Source organism: Microcebus murinus, chromosome 15, assembly GCF_040939455.1.
Source record: "Microcebus murinus isolate Inina chromosome 15, M.murinus_Inina_mat1.0, whole genome shotgun sequence".
Taxonomy (NCBI): domain Eukaryota; kingdom Metazoa; phylum Chordata; class Mammalia; order Primates; family Cheirogaleidae; genus Microcebus; species Microcebus murinus.
The window spans coordinates 21,042,572-21,061,076 of NC_134118.1; the positions used below are offsets into that span (position 1 = coordinate 21,042,572).

Here is an 18,505-nt window from a genome sequence, read left to right on the forward strand (position 1 = left end):
GAGTGATGTGGGTATGGACCACATCCATGGGTATGGATACCCACAGCCATGTGGGTATGGCTCATGCTCTGGATAGATTAAGATGTAACTAGAGTTTCTCTTAAATCTCTGCAACTACCTTTTTTGCCTGCTTCCTACACATTAGGCCTTCCACTCACAAGAGTCCCAACAGCTTCTGGTTGACCAGGTCCACCTGCTAGTGATCTGCTTAAGGAAATCATTTTTAGTTGGCAATGGCTTGATTACGCATGAAGTAACTGCATGAATCTGAGCAAGTCACTTACCTCTTTCCTTATCTGTAAAATAATGACATTTGACTAGATGACAATACCAATCTTTCAAGGACTAGGATTTCATGGCAAACTAGAAATTATGTCAAGAGCATTATGACTTTAAAACAGAAGTCTGGAAGGAGGTGATTCTGAGTTTAACCAAAATAATTAATTTCTAATGGTAGACTATACTGTAAATATTCACAAATGTTTGTTGAACACGTACCATATGCATGACACTGTGTATTATGGAAGAACGCAAAACATGTTCTACCCTTAAGGAGTTTTTCAGTTCAGTAGCAGAGACATGTGTATGACAAACTTTATGTCATAGAATTTAATTTAATTAATTAATGTCACAATGGAGTCATAATCAGTATTGCGCTGGCTGGTTTATGTCCATTTTAGTTTAGCCGGAGTTTGGTAGATAATGAGAACTGCTTACTGCATCAAAAATAGAATAACTTTCCACAGGGAAAACAATATCTGAAACAGTTGCCAGCATTCTGTTTAGAGGTCTGAGGTTTATTTGTTTGTTGCAAAGGAAGTAACGTTTAACATGTTCACTAGAAACATACTACAATCTAGCACATCCTCCATTTTGAATTTCTGGGAAGCAAAGGAGATGGACTCAAGATAAAAGGACATGGTTTAGTGGTTTAAAACAGACATTTGATTTTGCTCACAGTTTTGTGTGGGTCAGGAATTTAGGAGAGACTCAGCTGTGTTGTCTAATCTGCACGAGTCATCTGGGATTGGAAGCTCTACTGATGCGATGGCTTCTTTACTCACATATCTGGCTCCTCCATGTTCCCTCATCTACCTTTGTCCACATGGTGTCTCATTTTCCACGGCTGCCATATATGGTTTGGGCTCCTCAGGGAAAGGTGGCCTCAGAGGAGTCTTACATTTCACACGATTGCAGTATTCTAAGAGATCAGAACAGAAGGACCCACTGTGTTAAAGGTTAGGCCCAGGAACTGGCTTTACATCACATCTGGCCAAAGCTGCCAGAGGACATCCTTCTCTTGCTGGGAAGAGTGTAAAAACGAATTGAGGCCACCCTTAGTTTGCCACATACTCTTTGGGGCACATGCTGTAATAAGAAATCATAATGCCTTGAGTTTTTCATTTACCTGAATTTTTTTATGAGTAGAAATAAATAATAGGTTAATCCAATCAACTTTCTCAAAAGTGGACTACTGACATTTTGAGGGAGACAATTCTTTCTATGGCTGTGTGCTAAAAGTTGTAGGATATTCAGCATCCCTGGCCCGTACTCCCTAAATGCCATTTGTGCCTTATCTCATTATATATTGGACAGTTAAAACATGATCTAAAACATTTCAAATATCCCCCTGGTGGAGTGGACAGTACTTCTCCCAAATGAAAACCAGCAGTTTAATGTCTTAAAATGGCAGATTTCCTGGTGAGGTGCTGATCAGGTTACTGTTTGGTGTATTGACAGTGATAATAATAAAATCATTTGTTTTGGTTCTGTATAACTCAGAGTTCTAACTGAGTATTTATATCCTCTGTTTTTCTATCATTGCAAAATGTGGCAGGGCTATAGGTGTATGTAATATGCACCTTGTCCACCAGCAGGGTATAATGTCATTGTAGATGTATTATTCAATTGTTAATAAAAATACTTCATGCTATTTTCAATAAGAAAAAGGCATTGATTATAGAACATTAGAAAACACATATATAGCTTGAATTACACAATTCAGATGTGATCACTGTTAACATTTTGATGGATATCATCACAATTATTAATTTGTATATCTATTATATAAATATTTCATGCATGATAGATAATATATAATACTTTATATTACTCTCTTTATGGTATTGTATATAGTACTTTTTGTAATATGCTTTTGATAATTCTTAACACTTAGAAAACAATATAAAGCATTAATTAAGTGTTAAATATAGCCCAAGGGTAAAAGTGTGTATGGAGATGTTAGCTGGAGTTACTGAGGAAGGAGCCTTAATTGGGAGCTTGAAGAATGGGTAAAATTAGTACTGACAAGGTCTTTATCAATAACTCCCTGATCAAAATGAGCATAATATAATTGGAAAACAGTTTAGTTTGTGCCTATGTTATTTTTCTCCAGCTTTGGTAAACATGTTATCAGTTTTTAAAATTAGGTTTTACTGCACAAATCTTTGAATATGAAAATGGTAATACTTTTAAGAGCTACAGAAAATTGGGAGCAGACATTGGTTTTTTAAAAATGCTCTCTTTAAGATGCCATTAAAATCTGCATAGTGTTCTAAATCAACAGATGGATTCAGTGACAGCTGTGATATATTGGTCCTGCATGGAATGTTGGGGTGGGGATTTCAGAAGTTGGTGAGTGAGAAAATAATGAAAAACACCCTCTAAAGAACATACATAATTCACGGTATGATGAAATCCAGAGTTTTATTTCTTACCCAAAGTGAAAGAAATGAGAAAAAGCCTCCTCTTTATTGTTTTCAACTTACTGTTATCACGATATAAGTTAGATAGTCATCCCTAACTGCTGTAGCAATAAATATTATATTCTAAATAATATTAGTAGATTTACTACTATTACTCATTCTATCAGTAACTGAAATTACTAAATACTAAGAAAATAACAATGTAAATTACATAAGGTGTAACTTTATTTTGTTCTCCACTCTCTCCTAACTACTCAACATCCCCATTAAATATGGCAATGTTGAATGACTGAATGTCTCCACATTAAGAAGAATTGTACTTCCTTATGAAAAATGGAAAAAGAAAGAAATGGCATAAGCAAAACTGAAGAATTACTTTTATAGAAGACATGAAGTTTTGTCTATAAAAACTGGACAGTAAAATTCTGTTTCTATACTACTACAATTTGATCTAGTTTATCTACCCAAAAGGAAATCCGGAAAATCTTTGTATAAGCAAAACAACCTTGAGGTTCTTGCCTGCATCTTTCTAGTAAATTAGCTATAGCTAATGTAGCTGTATGTAATTTAAGGCAAGATGTTAAAACTAACTGAAGGATCATTTTGTTACAATTTAAGAGTGAGTGATTGTTATGGAAATTTTTACAATTGTATGAAGAAGAAAAATAGAATGTGGTAGATGAAGAAACAACATGTTATTTTAAATAGCACCAAGTATGGGGTAAATTACACATATAACAGACACTACGTAAATATTTATTATTAGCAAATGAATGAATGGCTAGTTTATATTATATCATGATGAATATGATACAATAGGATAATGGCTATTGAAGGTGGTTTCTAAAAGATATAAGCTTATTAAAATAGCATTTTAAGTTCTTATAAGCCTTTTATAAAAAATAACCATCACAAAATACACTAGCATAGAATCATAATGACAAATGGACCAACAAATTCTAGTCAAATAAAAATAACATTTCTTGGTTAATTGATAATTCCAATCCTCACTTGATGAAGCTAATATTGCAAGTACTGTTGTTACCATACGTGATAGGAACCATGAGGAGAGCCACTATTTAGGCACTGCAATTGTTTTCTAATTTTGCTGGCCAGAACAAGCAGTTGTTAAAAGTCAGATTCCTGGGCCTCACCACTGTATGATTCCGATTTAGCAAGTGTGAGGTGAAGTTCTTGAACCTGCATCTGTAACATGCATTTCAGGTGATTGCCAGGCCAGTGATCTGCAGTCTGTATTTTGCAAAACAATTCTTGGGATTCCTGCTACTGCGTCTCTCTCATAAGATTTGATCTATTAGCAATTAATGGGCCTGAAGTATTGTAATTGGGTGGGTGGGGCACATTTTTGTTGTAGCTTCTGAGTATTCTTTCGGGGCTGGCCTTCCAACTGGATCAAATTCCCCTATAGTCTGCTTTGCCTCTCTGAAATAACTATCTTCTCTCACTTAGGACTTATGTTCACAAGTAAGACTGGTCTAAAAGTTCCTTTCTTCTGTCATCTTTATTGGGTTTTAGTATCCATGTTATGTGTGCCTTTCTTCCCTTTCCATGCTATGAAACAGATTAGGTGGCATTAGAAGCAAGTGTATTTAAATTTGGTAAATGCTATAGACTGAATGTTTATGTCCCCTCAAAATTCATGTGTTGAAATATTAATTCTCAATGTGACGGTATTAGGAGTGGGGAATTTGGTAAATGATGGAGTCATGAGGGCAGATCCCACATGAATGGAATTAGTGTCCTTATAAAAGAGCCTCCAGAAAGTTCCTTCTCCCCTCTTCTGCCATGTGAGGACACAGAGCAAAAATGGCCAGCCAATCTGTGAGCCAGGAAGAGGGTCCTCACCAGACACCAAATCTGTTGCCTTGATAGTGAACTTCCCAGCCTTCAGAACCGTGAGAAATGATTTTGTTATTTATAAGCTACCCACTCAATGCTATTCTGGTATAGCAGCATGAACTGTCTAAAAGAGTAAAATTCCCCTAAGAAACCACGTGAATCTGGTGCTTTTTGTAAGGGGGGTAGAGTAAATCTTTGAGCAATTCCTTTATTTCTTTCATTTGCATTTGAACTCTGGCTATTTTTTATAACTTCTGGAGTACATTTTACATTTATGGAAAATTGTACATTTTATCCATGGTTTCAAATGTTTTTATTTGTGTGGGGTTGAGTAAACTAATTTTATATACATCTCTAAATTTCTTCCGTACTGATGGAAGTTCTTCCCTCTTTCTTATATTGTGCATTATTTGGAGTTCTCACATTTTTTCCCTTCAATTAGCTTGTAGGTGAGCTATGGAGAAAAATACTTTAAAGAGAATAATTTGAAAAATGAGAAAAACAGTTTAAAATTTGTTTCTTTAGAAGATAGGAAAGGTACACACCAGCACACATACAAATACAAATAAATCTGCCATTTTCTGTTTTAATTAATCTTATAGTACCCTCAGTTGAGGCCTATAGTGTTATAAAGCTTTTATGCCATATTAATATGGCAATACAGATAAAATAATACAATTCTATTTTACCAGTAGTATATATTGATTATTGGCTATTTAGTTCTAACCTAATTGATGTGTCAATGTTGATTACATTTTGAAAATTCAGTTTTTATATATATCCATAAATTTATTTGGGTTAAATTTGCGGATAAGAATGGTTATAGATTTAGAAAATTCTTTTAAAACAGTTAATCAAGTGTTGAGACTAGGAAATATGGCAGAATGAGATGGAAAAAATTGTTTGTGTTCAATGCATGTTGGTGTCAGATGACCATTTGTCCTCACTAAATCTTCCCTGACTCTTAAAGTTGATCATTATTAGTCATAATTTTGTTGGCTAATATGAAAAATAAAAGAAAAAAATGTAATAATATCAATTATATTGGACAATATACTCAATTAATCACATTTTACTTAATTCATTCTAATAGATCTTATTCTGTCAATCTTATGGGGATACAAATTTGAAGAAGGAAGATCGTTAAACTTCAGTCTTTTTTGTGTGTATAAAAGTGAAATTTCCTTTTCTACCAAGCTCATTTATAGCCCTAGAGAGGCTGTTGCCCCCTCGTAGCCTTCTAATAACTTTTTCAACACATGTTGACACCTGTAGTCTTTTCTTTCCTTCGACAGGTGGGGTGGTGGTGGCTGTAGTTATGTCCAGGATGGTGATGAAAATGCCCTCTGTCATGGTCGGCACCAGATGCATGGCTAGTGCACAGTAACTAATGGATACTGATGGGACATATCCACACCTTGAAGATAAGGTGGTGACGTTTTCGAATTTTCTCACAGAGTTCCACACAACGAGGATCCCCATGGAGATGCACACATTGAGGGTCTGTCCCAGCAATAGCAGGTGATGACAGAGGGCTCTGGTTCAATATGTTTTGTACAGGAAGTCGCAGCTTCAGTGTGCTGAAGCTGGTGAGTTTGTATCAGGGATACGCCGGTGGTGCTGCAGACTTGTGGACTCTTGCCATTCTGAGTGCTGAGAGCCAGAAAATGACTCTCACTCCAGATGACATCAGCATCCCCTGGCATTGATAATGAGATGTATAAGGTGCAAACCTCTCTAAAAACAATAAAACAAACAAAGCCCACTTTGAAAGCACATAAGAAGGTGGCATTTTTCAGGTTGAGAACAGAAAGAAAAGAGTTTTCAACCTCAATTATAGCCACTCTCATATTACTATACAAAGTATAAACAGACAGGTAAAATCAGTGTTTGGGGTGGATTTAATCCCATTCAAATTCTTTAATAATTGCAGACTCTTTTTAATCCGTCTACTACACAATTGAAGTTGAGTGTCAGACTCATGTCTAAGGGCTATTGTTTCCCTGAGATAAAAGGTGGAGTTGTCAGTATATTGGTACTCCAGTGAGCGTCTATATTTGAGAGCTTTATTAAAAGTGACTCTGATTTTGTAGTTTTAAATTTCACCAGGAACGCTGTCGGGTTTGCCAATATTTAGTGGGCCTCATCCAATGTCATGTGTGAAAAGTGAAGGCAACGCCATTGGTCTGGGGGTTTGTGTTTTCCTACTTGGAAGGGCAATTCATCTCCGTGGAGTAATTCAAGGGCAGTCGGGAGTAGCACACCTGCCTGAATCCTTCCAAAGTCATCTTGCTTAGGTCAGAGATCCATGGCAACTAAACCCTTCCTCTGCCCACTGAGTGAGTCACCACTTAGCCAGGCAGACACAGCCAGCTCCTGAGGTCCTGCTGGCTCTACAGGTCTGGTCCCCATGCATTGAAAAAGAAGGACAGGGTCATCAAAGTCGGCTCACTGCAGGTCATGCTGACCTGTGATCCTAGGAGACAGATACTGGACTTTTTAAAATAATCATTTCCCTTTTAATCCTTTCCTCATTCATTTTTTTCTTCTTCTTCTCAAATTTGCCCCAGTTCCTTTCATTCTTCTGAAAATATCTGCTTTCCTGAACTTCTTGTTAGGGTAAGCCTAACGGTTGCAGACCATGTCCCTCTGGTTTAGGGATGGTACATCACTCTTTGAAAGTGTTTTCAGCCAGATTTCAGCCCCTGAATATGATATTTCATGGAGCCTTATGAAAAGGCTGTTTGACTACCAGTGTTATGAGGCTGTGAGTTTACAACCATCCTAAATATTTAGGTAGCCCATGGAAATGTAGTCATTAAGAAAAATGCGATATGTCATAATGATCATGCTGATTCAATTATTCAGCTTCAATTTCCTTTCTCTGGGATGTAAGTAGGTTTTTCAAAATTTAACTTGGTTGATTTCTGGTTGTCTGAAGACAGTGTCTGTGATTAAGCTGAGTCCTCTCCCTCCCAGACCCTAGTGTCTACCTCTAATTTGTTCCTGGTGAATGACAGTAAGTAAGTTCACAGCCTCAGGTACTTTTTACTTTTTTCAAAGCTGCCTTCTCTTTTTTTCCCCCCGCGTGCCTTAAGGTTTTGTTTGGGCATGCATTTGAGGGCTTTAAGGGGTTTGCCTTGACATCCCTGGATTGGCGTCTTTGATTTGAGTCCCTACCGAGGATCACCCAGGAGTCAGCAGTCCTACCTCTCCGTGCTGCCCTGTCAGCAGCAACTTCTAGTGCAGAGGCCAGACCCACCCCTTCCCCTGGGAGTACTGCTGAGACAGCCTAGACAGGTGTGTGTGCTCAGAAAGGGACTTGGGGGCTCCATGGTAGCCTGCAACTTCAGAGTACTTTTTGGGTTTAGAAAAGAGCTCTGAGATCCTATACTATTCCACCTATTTTTAAAATACTGACCAGTGGGAACCACAGAAATTAGCCACATTTGTAAACAAATGGAGAATGAGGTCATTTGATTATGTCATCCTCCGCCTAACTAGTTTTCAGATCTTTGCCTTCAGGAATTTGGAATTGGGTTGTTTACGTGCAGGAACCATTGGGTGTTTAGGTTGTCCATACAAGATCGTTAAGGGGCTTTTCTGAGCAAGAGTGCTAAGACTTCAACAGTTCCTCTTCTTTTTTGAGCTAGTGATAAATGTGAAATAGCAAAAGTAATTTTGTTTGCTTTTTCTATTCTAAAAGTATTACCTATGGATCCATGGGCTACTAGTCCTTTAGGGTATAGTAATATGTGATGGGCTTAGAACCTTAGGGGGCATAAATCTGAGCTGCTAGAGCTATGAGATGGAAGACTGGTGAGACTGAACTTGGAGATATGGTCACTTAGATGACCATGTCTGCACCAAACATGTGTTACTGTGTGTCTGGGTATCAAAAAAAAAATCCAGGGAAACAAAAACTTGCATTCAGCATGGTTTCTGCAAAACCTCCGTGAAGACTGTTGGATCCTTTCTTTCATTTGACATGGCCCTCAGGTGGTCATAAACATGTGCTACTCAGTTAGAGAACAGATGTTTTTAGAGGAGGTAAACTGAATGTCACCCAGTGGCAGCTGTTTTGGGTGTGGTATGGTGCAGATTGCGTACAGTAAGCTTTCCTAGGAACCAGGCTTAGGATATGGTTATAAATGAAAGGAAAGTGAGGAGAGATGAGAGGAATTCTTCAACAGAGGAATTCAAATGATTTCTCTGACAAGAAGCCTCATGTCCAGAGGTGGGAAAATAGTAGCAAAACTTTGAAAAGATTTGGTGAACAGGAGAGCACTCTCAAAGCAAAACAGCTCAGGGAAATAGAAAAAAAGAAATAGAAAAATGCCTCATAATTTCCCTAATAACTTGGATCTCTGGTTTTCTGTGAGAGGGCTGTTTTAGCAGCTGCACTATACTGTTGAGAGACAAGTATACTTAGTGTAAATGCTGAGGCAACACACATTACATTTTGAGGTAAAATTCTACCAGAAAAGTTACTTTCAGGTAATTAAAATTTACCCTAAATCTGAATTATTTGCTTTCTCTCATTTCAACATTGACTGAATCAGTTTTCAGTCTAGAGAGCAATCGGCAGTTTTGTCATGATTTCTCTTTTTGTTTTGTATTTTTGCCTACCATATTAATTGATCATTTCAATATTTTAAGGAATAGAACCCGTTTCCTATTGCCCAATGAAGGAATTACAGATTTAGAATGTAGGCAAGCCAGCGAACAGTAGCTCAAAAGCATCGCTGTGTTCCTTAGGATGAACGCTGCGCTTTATATCTTTGTGTTGCTTTACTTGTAGTTAGTCTTTGAGATTTTAACATTTATTACCCACATGATTATAATCACTTTTGGGGCACTGAAGTCATGAAAGCTCGCTGCTTGAACACAGATGCAGCAAGATGAATTCTTAGAATACATTTCTCAAAACGTGCATCGCAGGCAGTAATGTCTACGTGTTTCAGTGGGGAGTTTTGCAGCTGTGGTTCCTATCAACGGGATGGAAATTTTTGTTAGGTTGGTCCAGTATTATATTGATTGGTTCTTCCTTCCACACTCCAAGGACACTGGTTTTCCTCTGCAGAATATATCTTGAGTCAGTGTTAAACTTCCAGCATTAAATCTACTATAGACCTCTCCTTTGTATTGCTGAAGGGAAATTTTCAACTTCCCCAGCATTCTTGTATATAACAAATTACATTTTGTGTTCCCAAATGCCTTGTACTGTTGGCATTGTTTGTTTTGGTTTGGGAGTCCTGGAGACCTCTCCATCTTACTGCTTCTCCTAGAAGCTGTGCAGTATATTTCCAGAAGGCCCACTGTGTTGAATGATGATTTACATTCTCCACTGAGTATATAATTTAAGAGGCTGTTATGATCTTCTTTTTTCCTGATTTGCTATTACAGTCAGAAAAATCTCCTGTATGAGTGTACCTCTCCTTTTGCTATCCCCTCATGATCGAACAGTTCCTTAGTCTACTGAATTAAAAATAATTAAGATTAAAATAAAAAGTCATTTGGCCAAGTCTGACTAGCAAAGAATGGGAAGAGACCCTGGAAATTGCATGCCGTTTTTAAGTTAAAATGTCCTACTTTTTGTAATGTTTTCATTTTAAAATGTGGCAAAGGATGATGACATTTGGTTGTCAGAGATGACAAGTCAGACATACTTGACATTTCTACCTTTGTGATTTTTAGTTTTGGGTATGAACTTGATTTAAAGTATCTTAGAGCATTAGTACAGGGTTTATACAGTAAAAGCCATTTCTTTCTTTTCTATATATATTTTAAGATTTTTGCTGCTAGGTATACTAAACTCACAAAAGAATTTCTATACTCTAACTTACCAAACTTACCTCAGTTTTATCTATTTTTTGAAATATACTGCATTAAATATGATGAGGTTGCACTAAACTTTTAATTTCTGTAGTACTGCAGAATAAATCACCGTACCCACATTCCTTTCTACACCCTCCTCCCCACAAAAATGAGTCACAAAATACGTCAATTTGTGTGGATTCTGCAAACATGAAGGTTGCACAATGTGAGGATGAGCTACTGGCTTTCTTAACCATCCTGTCTCCTTCCTGAGAACTCCTCCTTACCCTGGCTCAGGAGGCTCGCTCCCTGGAAAGGTGACCAGATGTCCTGGTTTGCCTGGGACTGCCTCAGTTTTATCACTGAAAATCTCATGTTTTAGGAGACTTCAATCCCAAGCAAGCAGAACAATTGGTCCCCCTACCCTGCAGCCATGCTCTGGGTCACCAGCTACCCCTAAGGCCATGACTCAACCAGCCAGAGGTATACATTTTAGTCAAGTTGGACTAGTCACCTCTGTCCTTGGGATTCTGCATGCTGAACAGAATCCCAGACGGACACACACTGAGACAGAAGTTGTTTGCACCATTGTTACGTTAAATGAAGCCCTACAGAGCAGTTCAGCAAGGATTGCACAATAAAATAACCTGAACTTTCTGTTCAGTGGGCCTTGGCCTCAGAGACTCTGGGTTGATCAATTTGGAACTTGGCCTAGGTCCCATACTTTAAAAAAATCTTATCTGGCGATTCAAGGATGTAGCCAAGGCCCAATGCACTGCTATAGAAGGAAGATAGACAAACTCTTGGTATGGAGGCTTCTGGAATTGCTTTGATTTCTGCCATTTCTGAACATTGCTTATTCATTGCTTTCTTGAATTCCATAACACACTCTGGTACCTCCCAGTAAATCAATTTAAAAAATATGTACCTTGAATTATTTCCTATTCTTTGCAACCCAAAGAAGCGTAAATATTATTCAAACACAGTCAGTTTTGTTCTGTGTTTTCTACTTTAGGTAAAGCAGATGGAGGAAGAGACTGAAGCAAGGGATAACAATATATAGTAATGAGGCGGAGACTTGTGCTCAGAACACAAAGAATAACAGTCTTACAGCTTATGCTAGAAAGCATCAGCATCTTCAAGTATTCCAGTGCTGTGAATTGAATGAATGAATGAAATTGCCTCAACATCCATATGATTTTTTACAATTAAGTTCTAGAAAAAATTGCCACCCTAGATGAATTAATATGCTTCACATTTAAAAACGAAAATGATGAAATGATTGGAACACTGTATTTTCTTTTATTTTGCCTTGCTTGTGAGAAAACTTAGACCCTAAATTATGCTCAGTTAGTAAGAATATTACTAATATTTAAAGCATTATTTTTTCTTTCCACAGTTTACAATTTTTATGTGGATTCAAATTGCCTTATTTCGTCTTGTATATTAAGCTATTTTAAAGTTTCTAATTGAATTAGGAGGTCCCAAACTTTGAAGAACAAAAAATATAGTAATGAAGTATTCATAAGATGATAGCTACTATATTATCTATTGATACTCATATGACATTGCTTTCAGAAATTAAAGGTCTTTTTATAAGTTATAAGTGCTGATAACATTAAATATGGAAAGAAACATGTCACTAGGCAAATGGAAAGATTTTCAAAACATGTTTCATGCAAAACGTTAATATTCTTCATATATAAAGAAGACTGTTTAAAATACAGATATAAAAGACAAAACTCCAATAAACAATGGGCAAATATAACAATTCACAAAATGAAAAGTGCTAATAATCATTTTAAAACCGATTACTTAGAATGATTATTTGAAAGCTGAGTATGACTTTTGACGCTCCAAAAACTTTATTACTAATAGCCTACTGTTGATTGGAAGCCTTGCTGATAACCAAGTCATATTTTGTATGTTATATGTATTATATATTGTATTCTTACGTAAAGTAAGCTAGAGAAAAGAAACAATGTTATTATATTAAGAAAATCATAGGAAAGAGAGAGTATGTTTACCGTTCATTAAGTGGATCATCATAGAGGTCTTCATCCTTGGTGTGTTTACACTGAGTAGGCTAAGGGGAAGGAGGAAGAGAAGGAGTTGGTTTTGTTGTCCCATGGGGTGACAGAGGCAGAAGAAAATCTGTGTGTAAGTGGACCTGCACAGTGTTTCAAGGGTAAACTGTACTAGGTAATTGATCCATGCCGCTGCTTTATTTACCCTGTAACTCTCACATTTCTTTAGTAAATCATAAAAAAATCCCAATAAAATCATATGTAAAAAAAGTAAACCAATATATATATAAAGCCATTCTCTTTATTTCATACTACACTAAAAAATTCACTGTAGTCTTTACAGATATATAAGTCATTTCCCACAGGTATTACGTTGAGAAATGTTATGCTTATATAGCTTATATAGCAACTATCTTATAATGGAGGCTTGATGATTTTGCCAGACTCTGCATCCATTATTAGCAGTTGAAATATATTCATGAATTGGGAAGGAGGGAGTGTGTGAGGGGAAGAAACCCAATAAAATCATGAATTGTGTACTTTTAGATTCTTTGCATAAGTGCATATAAGTGCTTTGGTTATAAACATTGGAGACAATCATAAATTTATTGTTTAACTTGTTTATTAGAATGAATATGTTGTTAATGTCATACCAGAAAATTAGGATAAGGCTCTAATTACGTTAACCCACAGAAAATCTCTCTTGGGGTTAAAAGTGAGTAGTTACATTTTGGAAAAGAAGGCATTTTTTAAAAGTTGGGGATATATGTGTATATTATTCTTTGTTAATATTGCCTATATTTTAGATTAAATATATTTATGTACATATGATAAATAGCATGTATAAAACTAGGTTTTATGGTGATTTGTTTAATAGGAAATTGTTGTAAATTTATTAATTTTGATACATTATTAAATGCTAGGTTTGAGACTAGGTACTTTTCATACAGTGTAACTTAATTCTCTTATCAATCATTCAAGGTATGAAGCATCATTTCCATTACAGAGATGAAGAAATTAGAAATGTATGATTTAATTAATTGTCTCTATTATCCTATAATTATTAAATGCAAAAGATAGGCTCAAATCTACATCAAAATTTTTCCACATTTCATATTTTTTCCATTATATCACAGTGTTCCTCCATCCAGTTGTAGTGTACTAAATCCAAGTTTGCTTATAAATGGAGTGTCTTGTATCTCAGCTTTATTTTACAAATATTGATTAGAATCTGGTATCTTCTGAGTCCTACAATTGTTTTATACAATTATTTAGTTCAATAGATTCTTTCTTGCAGAAAATGCATTCTAGGTGACTATAAACTCTCTCTATATGTGTTAATACATTTTAGTGTAAGTAAAATTTGAGGTTATTGTTTTTGAGTTCTTTCATCATTATTTTCAACAGACATTATACTAGAACAAATTCACTGCAACTATTAATAACAAATTGGTGGGATGTTTGAAGATCTCCATTAAGCGTGGAACATGTTGGTTAAGATTCATTATTTTAAAACATCAACTAGGCCAGGTGAGGTGGCTCACGCCTGTAATCCTAACACTCTGGGAGGTCGAGGTGGGCAGCTCGATCAAGGTCTGGAGTTCGAAACCAGCCTGAGCAAGAGCCAGACCCCGTTTCTACTAAAAATAGAAAGAAAATTAGCTGGACAACTAAAAATATATATATAAAAAATTAGCCGGAATGGTGGCACATGCCTGTAGTCCCAGCTACTTGGGAGGCTGAGGCAGGAGGATTGCTTGAGTTCAGGAGTTTGAGGTTGCTGTGAGCTAGGCTGACTCCACGGCACTCTAGCCCAGGAAACAAAGTGAGAATCTGTCTCAAAAAAAAAAAAAAAATCAACTATAATGCTAAAATATAGTATAGGGAAAAGTAAACTATGGAAGAATGAATTACTCATGCATTATATTTGTTTAAAATATTAATAGTAATGTGAATTATCTTATTATTCTGTTTTGTTTTACTAGAACCTGCATTTAAAAAAAAAAAAAAAAACTCCCCAGAGAATTTTTGTCCAGCCTATGTTATACTTATTTAAAATCCCTGAAGTAAAGTGTTACATGATTAAATAAGTTTGGAAAGTGCTCGATTAAGTGGCATTAGACAAGGCATTTGGTGTAGGACTTCACAAAAATTTTAAATGGCTGATACACTTTGTAAATATCCAAAAGGAAACTGCAGTATGCATTGTTTCTCAAATACATTTGACCACAGAGTCCTCTCTAAAGGAAACATATCGTGGAACTTGTGTTCTGTGAAACACTCTTTGAGAAACTGTTTATGACATCTGTACCTGTACCGTCAGAGTGAAAAATAACAAAAATGGCTTTATTTTTGGCAATAAGAGTGCACTCTCAGATGACACCACCATCTCCAAATAGGAAAATACTTCTTAGCAATATCTATTATACATAACAAACACAGTACTTATATCCTGGTTGATTTGCTGTCTCTATGTAAGATTTGAATTTAATGACAATTTGAACGAGAAGCATATTAGTACAGGTAAAATAGCATTAAATAAATGAAACATTACATCATCTAATATGGTTCTTAAGTCTATATTGAATCAACATGCATTTTACTTAAAGTAAGTACTTTATAATATGTTTAATAGCAACAGATATGTCCTTATCAAAACTCAGCATCAAAAGTGACAAATTCAGAGGAATTTCAGGACAGTGAAAATGCTCTGTATGATACTATAATGGTGAATACATGCCATTACACATTTGCCAAAACTCATAGAATGTACACCAAAAGGGAACACTAATGTAAACTACGGACTCTGGATAATCATGATGTGACAATGTAGGTTCATCAGTTGTATAATATGTACCCCTCTGGTGGGGTATGTTGATAGTCAGGGCAGCTGTGTATGTTTGGGGGCAGGAAGTATATAGGAAATCTCTGTACTTTCCTTTCAATTTTGCTGTGAACCTAAACCTGTTCTAAAAAATAGAGTCTACATTTTTTAAAAAGTGAAAGCATATACATGTTTAAAATATGCAGAAGAATCTCTTATTTCTCTCTACTAATGAAGGTATATGGAGAATGAAGATGAAAGAACAATGTAAGTGGGAATTTTAATGGATTTATGGAAACTTTATGCTCTAGCACATTTCACATAAAAATAGGTCTGTAAAAAGTTTTGCGCATGGATGGACAGTCAGAGCTCTATTGATACTAAGTATCTAAAAGCCAAAACTTCTTCAGATGTATTTTCTTTTTCATATGGTTATTATTTTCTAATAGGGATAACAGTTTTTGTTTCGGAGAGGAACAAACATGCAAAAAAAAAAATTCTAGAATATTGATACCCAAAGTTGACATTTCTTGAAATTAAAATTCCTTTTGATGAATTCCTAGCTTTTCATTTAAGAGTACACGTTTTTCTTGTAGCCCTTGACTTAGTAATAGAAATGGTAAGTTGGAGGATATGATAATGAATTTATAAAGAAAGATCAATTAAGGAAGACTATGAAAAAAACACATGTACTCTGGAAAAGAATTTTACATTCTACCTGATTTAGTCATTTCAGATTCTCAGTCTCACATTTAAATGTTTGTATCTTAGGGATGTGTGGCCGTCTGTTTTTAGTTAATTTCAAGATATAAGGCTTTTGGTGTTTCAGGGATGTATTATTTTTATTCTTTAAGTCCTAGAACTGGCATTAAACTCAGGGAAATTACTAAATGATGAAGCAAAACAAAACAAACAAACAAAAACACCAGATACCCCAAACCTTCCTAACTCAGCCACTCACGTCATCAGCTTAAGCCTTCTTAACACCTAAGTTCTTCATGGAGGGGTCCATGTATTGGAGAACAAAGGACAGAGAGAAAATAATACTCCAATCAATTACCCTTCCTTCCCCTATCCCAAGGATGGGGACCTTAGGATTTGAGGATTTTTCGGGGGATAACTTTGGCTAGTGATAAATGTGATGATAATGACCTTTCCATGATTTTGTCTTACTGCTACTAGACCCTCACCTTGGAAGCTTGCCTGAGACCTGACTTCACTTTCACCAAAGTATCATGGCAAAGGCAATAGGCACACAGCAGTGATCCTCATCTGAGCTCATCACTTTACTTTTTTGTCTTCTTGCTTTTTACTGGTTTATTTCTTCTTAGAATGTCATTGCTTCTTCACTTGAATTGTGACATCAGTATCTGATGCTTACATCACCTTGGCTCAAGCATTTCTGTATAATTCTTGATAACACAAAATCCGGCATGACTTGGCATAACACAGCATATTTTTCAGTTAACAATAGCGGAATAAAGCAAGATTAATTTTTTTCAACAATGCTTTCAATGATTAGCCCTCTAAAGTTTTCTCTCATTATCTTATCCCTAAAGACAGAAAGACCACAATACAAATTTTTAAAGACATCCTCTCTATAATAAGGAAAAACTAATTAGTAATAAGTTGAGGAATATTAATTGCTAACCACAGATTTGTAGGAAATTATTGTATTTCCTCAGTATTAACTGGCTGCTCGATTCAGTAGCTTAAACTGATGACACCTTTGAATACTGGTACTTTGGGCTGTCCAGAGTATCAGATCTGCTTTTCTTTTTGACTTAGTGGTTGTCAGGGCAAGTTCTAGTGACATTTGGGTACAAAGAGACTTCTTTGGTGAAATGTCTAGTTAATGCAGAATGTTTGATTTGCTCCTTGCAATTGGCTCTCCAGGCATTCCGACAGCCTGAAACCTGCTCCATTTCACACATTTCCTGGTGACCCCTAGGAGCCACACTGCCACTGCAGAGGAGAAACTTTGCTCTCATAGAGTTATAATGACCTAGTTTATAAGAGGTTTAACTCTGAAAAAAAAGGGGTGTGTAAATTCACGAGTATTTGATGAGTCAGAACACACCATTGCCAGTCCTTTAGACTGAGAACTACGATTTGTTTCTGGGTGCCAGTAATTTTTATATCTTGTTGTCCTGATGATGACCAAATGAATTTCCCTCTCCACTCATTCCCTTTCTCACCCCAGTGGCAGTCATACTGTCAGAAGGAAAGTGTCTGTGATCCTTTTAGGTGTCTTCAATATAAAACCTCTAGAGAATCTGCTAGAGAAATCCATTTCACTTTTTTCTTTTTAATTTTTTTGTAGAGACATGGTCTTGCTATGCTGCCCAGGCTGTTCTCCAACTTGTGGTCTCAAATGACCCTCCCACCTCGGCCTCCCAAAGTGCTGGGATTAAAGGCGTGAGCCACCATGCCTGGCCCCATTTTGCTTTTTAAATATTATATCTGAGAAGGAAATTTGCTTATTCATTAATGAATATAATAATTGTAGTATAAAAATGATTTCATACTAAAATCTGTAGTATAAAAATACTATCAATGAGTTTAAGTTACTTATTTAAGATCAAAATTTTAATAGGAAAATTAAATCTAAGTACAAGATTAGGATTGCATATTGTCTGTAAAAAAACAAAAGGAAGTGCTGCTGGAGACTTGAGTCCTAAACCTAGTGCTGATTATAAATAAGTGCCTGGGGGACCTGGACTTAGTCATCACCTAAGCAGGCCTCAGTTTTCTCATCCATAAACTGGGTGATTCTTATGTTATCAAATAGGTTTAAAATACAATATTTCTGTAATATCCAGTTAATATGTACAAAAACAAACAAATAGCAACAACACCTAAACTAGAAATAAGTATCTCCAAAATCGTATGTTATGACAGTTAAAAGAAGAGATTTGATGCAGCAAAAACAAACACCTGGATCTTGTTTTTATGATAAAACAACTAAATTAAGGAAAAGCTAATTTACATAATGTGAACTCCTCATGGAATTCTGGTCAAGGTAGCAATGACATTATTTTTATTTTGGGGTCAAATTTCTTGAGTAAGTACCAATATGATCATATGGATTACTGTGAATCCGTTCAGCTCTTTTTTATGTGTTGGATTGTGATACACAGGACTGAGAACTGTGTGGAGTCTAGACATTATTTAATGTCATAGACTGCCAAATCACACCGGGAGTCCCTTTAGTTGCTTGTCAGTTGTGTTTGGAGGGTGACTTAATTCAAAATGGAAGTCAAGTGAGATAC

General features: G+C 36.0%; 1 long non-coding RNA gene across 1 annotated transcript; it reads right to left on the reverse strand.

Moving 5' to 3' along the window:
* Positions 1-909: 909 nt before the first annotated feature.
* LOC105865127 (uncharacterized) lies at positions 910-16,541 on the reverse strand. The gene is made up of 3 exons (XR_001151341.2): positions 16,424-16,541; positions 12,410-12,468; positions 910-1,201 (listed from the first exon to the last, which is right to left on the reverse strand). It is a non-coding gene; the product is annotated as an uncharacterized LOC105865127 (long non-coding RNA).
* Between the last annotated feature and the right edge of the window lie 1,964 nt (positions 16,542-18,505).